This window comes from Aquila chrysaetos, chromosome 16 (assembly GCF_900496995.4).
Source record: "Aquila chrysaetos chrysaetos chromosome 16, bAquChr1.4, whole genome shotgun sequence".
Taxonomy (NCBI): Eukaryota; Metazoa; Chordata; class Aves; order Accipitriformes; family Accipitridae; genus Aquila; species Aquila chrysaetos.
The window spans coordinates 16,961,384-16,970,540 of NC_044019.1; the positions used below are offsets into that span (position 1 = coordinate 16,961,384).

The window sequence follows — 9,157 nt, forward strand, 5'->3', positions numbered from 1 at the left end:
TATCCTGACAAGGAATTAAGATTTAAGTCTAAGATGCATCTATTTTGTCCCTTTACAGGAAGGCAACATTTCAACTTGTAGCTCTGCTATGCACCACCAGAGATGTTGAGCACCTGACTATCATATACTTTGGCATTAGCTATGAGATTTAGGACACCTCCGAGGCATCCCTTTTCTTCTGTGACCTCAGTTTCATTCCCAGCTTCAGCCAGGATGAGGTGCGGAGAACAGCAACATTCAAACACCGGGTCCCATTGAACTGTGGCTGCTGAATTACCTAATTACTTAGACTGATAAGACCAAGGAGGTATTCCTCCATAAAAATGTAACTCTTTCTTGCCTTGCAATTTGCTACTAATAGTAAAAGATTGCCTAGTGCTAATGGACTAAAGAGGAAAGGGATGCAACTGAAAAGAAAAAGAAAATTTGTGTTTAGAAAGAAAAGGAAAAGGAAAGAAATTCACTCACCTAAGGGCCTTACAGCATAAATTTCTAGATGAGGATCCTATTTTTGCTTGTTAATATAACCGCATTCAAATGTAAATTATTCTCTTTTGAACAGATTAATGTCAAAAGACACTCAAGCAAAACACAGCTGAGGGCTAACCTTTCTACTTCACTTACATACGCACACACAATTTTTGATAATAAAGTATTTTTAGTTCATTTTAGATCAAAAGTCAGTCATTGCTGAATGTCTGTGCTAAAATACATATTGCAAAAGCCCTGTAGGAAATGAGTAGGTTTACAGTGTCGTTGCTGCTAAAATGAACATGAAATTGAATGTAGTCTGAAGTTTCACAGATTTTCTGCAGTGAAAAGAAATAGGACCAAGAGGATTGTGGAATATTTTTTCATAAAGAAGTTGTCCCTTTGTCCTGTGTAGCTCTGTGTACTCATAAAATCCACTGGAAACAGCAGAAACTAGTACTTGAAAAGATCAGGTACTTTTACTTTAAAGTCAGGGCTTTCCTATTGCAAATCATGTTGAACTACAGAGAACCCAGTAGATGGATAAAAACAGCTGAATGGATCCTAAGTCCATCCTGCTCACACAACTCTGCATGATCATATTTATCTTCTCACAAGAAAGAAGAGTTAAATAAGCTCAAGTCATTATATAAAGCCATCTATTTGGGTAATTTTTTCACAAACTACCATAAAAAAATCCATTTTAAATGCACAGAAGTGATTTGTGAAGTGTTAAGGCCTATTTTGCAACAGCTGTTAAAAAAATTACAATAAGGGCATAATCTTCTTGCTGTTCCAGCAGAACTTGACATAAGTAGGAGGAATTATATGGTTGGAAAAGTATGAAAAACAATATCAACAAAGCATCAATATAATAAAATCTCCAGAATAATTTTTCATCATCTTGATCATCAGAAATCTCAATAGCTGTCTTCCCATTTATTAAACTGGTCAACAAGGACCATGTAAGATCTGATGTGGTTTCTGAAATACCAGTGCAACCACAAAATTATAGGCAGTACCTAAAATAGAACTGTAACAACTAGCCATTTAGTAAGAACTTTCTTTTAAAAAAAAATCCCACAGTCTATCACGCAATGTACACTAGAAGAATTGCTACATACTTGGGCAAAGTACTTTGATAAGATGGACTTATCCACGATCAACAATTTGTGGAGTATTATTTGTGTTCAAGTAGCAAAATAGACTCCAGCTGTGCTTAGTACCTCCTGGGTGATATAAAATAGTAAGTATTCATTATGACCTTTAGTCAGCTGCTTAATGGTAATACTAATGGACCTGCAATAAAATTTAGCTGACATACTACTTAAGAATATTCTTAGGCGATTTTGCGGCATTAAGTTGGCAAATATAACTACATTTAGACTCTGGATTAAATAACAAATTTTCAATTATAAATAAATCTTACAGTTAAAGGAATTTTGGTAGGTTTTAATGTGACAAAAATATCTGGTCACCAAGAACACTTTCTGGCTAAGTGCTAACACTTAAACACTAGCAAGCAAGGCTAGCATTTTCAAACACTGAAGCTTAACATGAATATTACTGTTTATGTAAATGGCAGCCCATGAAAAAGCTTGGTTTACAGTCACAGTCTGATACAACAAACAATGTGAACACACTAACCATCACAACAGCAGCAAAGTGGTCAGGCTGCTGTGTTCAGTCTTACCAAATAATCTTCCAGAAGAACCAAACCTTTTGTAACGGAGAGATTTCTGCACTGCGATTGCCCATAGCTGAGGTGCAATTCAGCACAGCCTTTGTTATCCATAGACCTTGCAGTCTTGTCCTGATCCATTCAGCTCTGCCATCTTTGCACTGGGATTCTACCAGACAACTGACTAGGGGTCTTCCCAAAATACCTCGTGCATACTTCACAGACCGATAAAAGAACTCACTAAAACTTTGCTTAAGCTGCAAGGAAGTATTATAGGCCTGGCCTTCTTCAATTGCTACCTTTCTTTGTCAATATGACCTTTAAAAATTTTAGATTTTCTCATTATTTTCTCCCATCTCTTGCTCTCTCTTTCAAATATGTTCTTCATATGCCTTGGTAATTTATGTTACATATTCTTGGGTTTGGATCACCTCCAACTTTGTCTCCCTGCTTAACCATACTGTTAAAAAAAAAAAAAAAACAACCTCACAAAAACAATCTTCTAAAGATGTTTAGTTCTCTGTCCCAGCTCCTGGGTAGTGTACGAAAGAGCTTTCCTTCTGTTATGTCAAAGTTCAGAGTCTTCCCATTCTGAGATGGATATTTCTGTAAAGTGACAGAAGTGTACTGATCTGGTACGGATGTACTACCCACCTAAAGACTGAAGTTAAAGAGAATTTTTTACAGTTTGAGGATAGTTTTCTGCAGAGAAGCTGAATAAATTATTGGAATTGTAGTCTCTACATAACCATAGATATGAAAGCAATAATAATTTACTTTTAGAAGGCTGAGTGGAAAAATACATTTTCTTCCAAATTCCTAATTGACCCTAGGATTTTTTGTGTATTAATATGGTACAAAACCCTATTCATTCTTCCCAGATTTTCACACAGGCCTTTCTTCCAATGTTTTATCTATATAATACTATTTTAGGGACGCAAGTCTCTTTCAGAATAACATTGTGTGTCTGTTATCCTTCTAGCACCACCCTCCATTCTGCCTTTTGATATCCCACAGCCTACATCAGCCTTATATTAAATCTAAGCAAACGTAAGACCCCAGAAAATGTTGCTTTGCTTCATTTTTAAACTATATGATATGAATATATCTTTTTCTCCTACAAAATACAATATAAGAAGCGTTTGGAAAGACCTGAAGAATCTAATTTGTATACTACTTACAATTTTATACTCCTGCATTTGCCCTCCTGAGCGTTCAGCAGTACACCTGCCTTCTGTAATTTCCCTTCTACATCCATTTGTACCAATAAAGTGTAATTTTTAAAGGGCTTGTATTCACAAAACTCCTGATAAAGCCACTGACACAGGTTTTATCCTTTAAATTTCTAATCCTACTGTTTGTTCATGTACAAGGCAAATGTAATTGAGGGCATGAATCCATTTTATTTGCACATATTCAAATGCTAAAGCAGACCTTATCAGAGGGGATTTAAAGAAAAGGGGAGTCGCAGAAATGTTGATTTTGGGTCTGCAGAGAACAATGCTGAAAGACAATCTTTTTGCTACAGCATTGTCTATGAAGCCAGGACAAGCAAATATGTACAATGAATGAAAAGAATAAAATATTTTACAGGAAGGTTTTTGAAGTGCTGAAAACAGGTCTAACTGTTCCCATGCAACTTTTACCACTGATTTCAACAGCAGTAAAGCTAGACTAACACCAAGTCCTTTTTAAAATTCTGTCTTGTGTATCCCAGCTTTAACCACAAAAACACAATAGAAACTATGGGTTGTTGAGGCAATATCACAACTCCTGGGATATGTAGTTGAATATTACTTACCCTTGGAGACTGAGGAAGATGGTAGAAGTAGGCAACTTGCAAAAGCAAGGTCACAGGGGTACTAATAGAACTCAGGTGAGCCAAGAGACAGATTAAACACAAATGCAGTACCAATCTCCTCCTTACTTCCCCACATGCTATCTTTCTTTCCCTGAAACAAAAGAGATGGAAGCAGTCCGGTAACAGTCACCCATTTACCAATAGAAAATCAGGCTCTTACTGCAAATATGTTTCCTCTTTGTGAGCACAAGGCATGCTACATGTACTACTGTATGCAGCAACAGTTGAGAAATAATAATCTTATCCCATTCACTACTATAACGTAATCTATTTTGTACCATGTGACAGAGATGGTGCTAACCAACATTGTTTCCATAGTTATCATAGGGAGCGATGGCCATAGTTCCAAAATCCCAGACTACAAAATAAAGGTTGCACCCACTCTGCAATTCTCAGAAACAACTGTGGCTAACACAGAAATACCCAAGCCAGCTGTAGAAGTAAGCTCATCCCAACAGCATGAAACTCAACTGATTTTGGTGAGAAACGACTGCAGTATACACATATCCAAACAACAAAGAACTTACATGGAGTGTATGTATTTCTCTTAACAATGCACACACCAATCTTATCCAAGATACGTACAACAGGAGTTGTGGTAGGAAAAGATACTTGCAAACTTCATTGATGCTAGAAAAGCTTCATCTCCAAGTAGTGTCCCACAGGCTGTATCTCATAGGCACCACAATAGTTTAGATTACAGGTGCTGCTGTTCAATAATCTGATACAGATTATTGCTATTCTTTATTTCTTCACCAAATAACATATTTCGGAATGCACGTTGTTTTTACCGGTGACTGGTTAGCCAGCACAGTGCAAGAAGGCTACAGAGCAAGCCTTACTGTAACCTTGCTCCTCTGTGCAACCTTCTCAGCACAAGCCAGATGGGTTCTTGCCTTCCTAAGCAGCATGCAAAGCGGGGAAGCAAACCATAAGCATCTATGTCTCTGATAAGCACCTGTAATAATACAGATGCATTCCAGTGAAAACAAGGCTACATGCAGGGTCTCTGTTCAACTCAACAGTGCCTACTGTCTCTGCTAAGAGTAAATTACTCAGATCACACACTTCCCACCACAGTTTCTTTTGAGAAACACCCACGTACAGTATTGCTTTGAATTGTTTTCTCCTTTTCCAGATCAGCAGCTAGAAACTCGCCCATTTTCCATGCTTTCAAAGTTTTCTTTTTCTGCAAAGAGAAGGCATTACCACCTATTCTTTAAACTAATTAACTATCCCTTTTAGCTATAATTTCTCTTCATATAAAACATTTGTAAAAGGTCTGTTTTTCCCCATGCCCTCTTTTCTCTCTTCTGGCTCTTCATTATGACCATGCCTAATTGTGATGAGCTGTCCACCATTTACTCTACAGGATTGTATAGAGCTTTGTAATGCGCCTGCCACTGATGTATTTACAATTGGAAGCAGTTAACTCTTTAGTCCTGCTTCCTTGTTCAAAACAATGAACTGCATGAGGAACTAGTGCTTAGCCCCAATTAAAGATTTTTAAAAGTCTCCATTTTAAGCCTGAGTACTCCAAATTGAGCATTTGTCAAAGGCCCCATCACAGCTCCAGATGGAGGGAGGGAAATCCTACTGAAGAGAAGAATAGGACTATCCCATCCGTTAGGGTGAAAGTTCTTCTCAGTCAGCATCTTAAACATGTAATCAGTATGGGATCTATTAGGTCTGCCTTGTCCATACGAACCTGCTGATCTCTATCAGCGTTGTTATCAAACAATGAGTTTGCTGATATTCATAACTTCAACATTTTTTTCCTGAAGAGAATCTAACTAACTCAACTGCTAAAATGGAGGGGAGGACTTTTTTTTTTTTTTGTAAGGTTATGAATATGAAAGAAGCTCTTCTTTCTGCACTAGGAATTCCAGCATTTTTGCATCATGAAAGTTTCTCAGAGCTGCTCTTGACATAAACCTAGCAAAATACATTAAAATATCAGAAGAAATATCTCTCTCTCTTCTATTTCCCTTTCCAGTTAAAAGACCACACTCAAGCCATTTGCAGTTTCTGCAGCTCCAAGATTATTTTCCCCAGCATGTAGCAATTCTAAACTCTAGCTCCTTCACATTCCTATTTCAGGGTAAATTCCCTCAAAATTACATGAGGGTGGTTCTAAAGGCTCTTGTATTCCACTATTTAAATATTTTTACTATTTTCATACAAACTACACGCATCTTTAGAGTTAACATCTATGGACAGATGAATTAATGTTATGCCTCTTGATCAGCTTTGCACTGGACAGTGATTGTAACATGATGAATGATTCTTTTTCCTATAGAAAACAGAATATAGCAGTTGACAAATGTGCATGGACAGCTACCTTTCTGAGCAAAAATGTTCATATTTTGGTATCTTGATATTGACAATCTGTCTAAAATGGATCCACTTAAAACTTCAGTGCAGTGCTGATAAACCACTTCTTTGTATGTCTTCTTGTCTTACACATTTTCTTTCTACTAAGGGTCTCTGTACATGTTGAAAGAACATAGCTTCAGAATACACTTACAAAATAGGCAACTAGTATCTATATTAAACAAAGGCAGAAAGAAGAAAAAGACCCAGTTTACATCTATAAAGAAAAGAAACAGTAATGAGATCTGATGTATAGAATAACTGCTGAAAAACTGGAACTTTATTTCTGATCTGAGTCCTAACAGCTAAGCTGATGCAGCAGGGCCGTGCACCTTTGACACAAATCACATTTCTTCAAAAAAAAAAAAAAGTTAAATGTAAGTGTGAAATGTTTGTCCTGTATCACTTTTTGAGACTGAGATATTAAAGTAATATTTATAACAGTACTTATTTTAAAAAGTAGATGGCATATATTTTTATGCAAAAAATACCTTACTTTCAGCTAGGTTACTGGATTCTGGGCTTTAAGCTCTGCAGAACTGCTAAATCATGGGCATTCAAAAGTTACGTGCCATAAAAGCACTTTTTTTTTTAAAAAAAAAAAAAAAAATCAATGCAGTGTGATCAAAGTGGGGAGACTACTGTTTGTGTGCTGCATGTCCAAAGACCAGAGTTGCAAGTAGGTAAGAACGACAGCCAGAAAAACAGAACAGCACATGAACTGAGCATCAAACTACACTTACTCCCACTCCCCCAAAGGATCCAGGAGAGAGCAGCAGCACAGTGTACCTGAAGCTTAAGTGCTTTTTCAAAACTACAAATGGAATTGTTTTAAAAGAAGGTACTATATGGGGCTCTCTTCTCCCCATATTCTGTTCACGTTTTCTCCCTCATCTATTTGTTTATTCTGTTGTAACTACTGTCAGAAATATTAAGAACTAAGGTGACAGAAATATTCCTGCATGTCAGCTTAGCCTGCTTTCCTGGGAATTAAAACAAAACCAAAAAGCAACAATGAAGAAAAAGCTCTTCTGTCAGTACTACATTTTGTTACTCTAGCTGCTTTCACAAATGGCTGAGGGACTGCAGTGGGCAGAGTGACTTCCTAATGGAAGGACTCAGCTATGTTTATCGCGCTCAGACCTCTGTTTATTCATGTGGGGAAAGTCCACTCAAAATGAAAGCTTGCCTACAACCACAGACTGCAGCAGTTTCTCTTTAGCAATGCCCTTCCTCTGCAGTGGATAAAACATGCAGTAAACGCAATACCAAATGCAAGCAGAAGATTTGTTGAAGTTTCAAGGCTAATCTTGAAGCTTTATCTCAGAACAATTCTCTGAGCAGATATCTTTCTTTCTTCTCTAATTTCTTTCTGCAACTCTGAACGCCAGTCCACCGCTTGGTCACTGAGCATCATTAGCCCTCGATTATCACAAGTTGTATTTTCACCTATCCCTTTGCACTTCCCTGGAACTTTTCGCATGTTCAATTAACATGTTCAAGCCCATCTCCCCACTAGCAGTGAGAAGAGTCCCTAGGCTATAAAATTTGTTCTTGGATGCTAAAGTTTTAATTAGCATTTAACATATAAGTAATCATGGTATGTGGTTTGCACCAAATCTACTGAAAAAGAAGCCCTCGCTTAGAACCTAGTTTTCTTTAATGGTATATAAACACATGGTAAAAGCTATCAGCTTCCTCCTTGTCAGAAACTGACCCCCAGACAAGTTACAGTCCCTTCTTAAAAAAAAAAGGAAGAAAATTCAATGTGTGTCTTCACAGAAGGTTTCTAATATACAGTAGGTGTACCGTACAGTGGTTCCCCCTACCCTGAATGCATAGATGTCTAAGGCCAGCAAACCTTTTCCAGCAGACAGCAAATGCCTCCTTTCCTTCCTACCTGGTCACCCCAGTTTCTGCCCAAAGGAAATCAGCTTTTCATCCAGCACACAGGCAGGATGTGCCCCTTGAGCTCAATTACAGACAAGCTTCCTAAGATTTCTCAGCTGCAATGACAACAGTAGCACAACAGCTGTTTTCCATTTTCCAAGGGAAAGAGATCTGTATACTTTCTATATTCTTCTTTTGACAGGTAGGAGAGCAGAGTTTCCTAATTTGAATCCTTCAAGCTTTCTGCTTTTTCCTTTTCCTTAGCGATTTCTGTGTCTTCCTTATTCTACCTAGGAGAAAGGGATCCTAGAAATCGTTCTAGCCTAAATTGTGTCCTGGGAGAAACCACACAACACAGCCATGCTATTTATGCACTTACAAAGCAAGCGAAAAACAAACCCATAATTTGCAGCCAGAGAAAAGGATTCTTCTAGCCTGCAAAAAAGCAACATATTTCCAGTTTTCAGGTTTTGGAGACAGTCTGCTGCACTAAACAAAAGGGGGGATTTTGTTTTGAAGATAGCCATTGTTCTTCATTCATGTAAAAGTACCCACTGCTTGAGCTACCGAGCATTTTGAGGTATAGGACACAGCGCAATACTCCCTGGCAAAGCAGTACTCACAGAGAAGAGGAGCAGAATGCACATCGATAGGAAATCTTCTGCATCAAATCCATTTCACAATAAAGTTTATTATTAATACCTTTGTAACCCCCTCAGTTTCCAATATGCTCCAATCACGGTTGTGACAGCCGAAGAAAATTGAACTTTTCTACACAATTCTCACTAATATGGCCTGCTACTTGGTCTTATTGTTATTAGAATAATTTGCTCCCAAGTTCTGAAATGAACTCTGTGCCCAAGTAATTAAAGCTCTTAAAG

General features: G+C 37.7%; 1 long non-coding RNA gene across 1 annotated transcript in view; it reads right to left on the reverse strand.

The window, feature by feature from the left end:
- LOC115351917 overlaps positions 1-8,304 on the reverse strand; it is a 162,975-nt gene extending 154,671 nt beyond the window's left edge. Inside the window, exon 1 of the long non-coding RNA XR_003926948.1 lies at positions 8,216-8,304. This is a non-coding gene — a long non-coding RNA (uncharacterized LOC115351917). The remainder of the gene's footprint in view (positions 1-8,215) is intronic.
- Between the last annotated feature and the right edge of the window lie 853 nt (positions 8,305-9,157).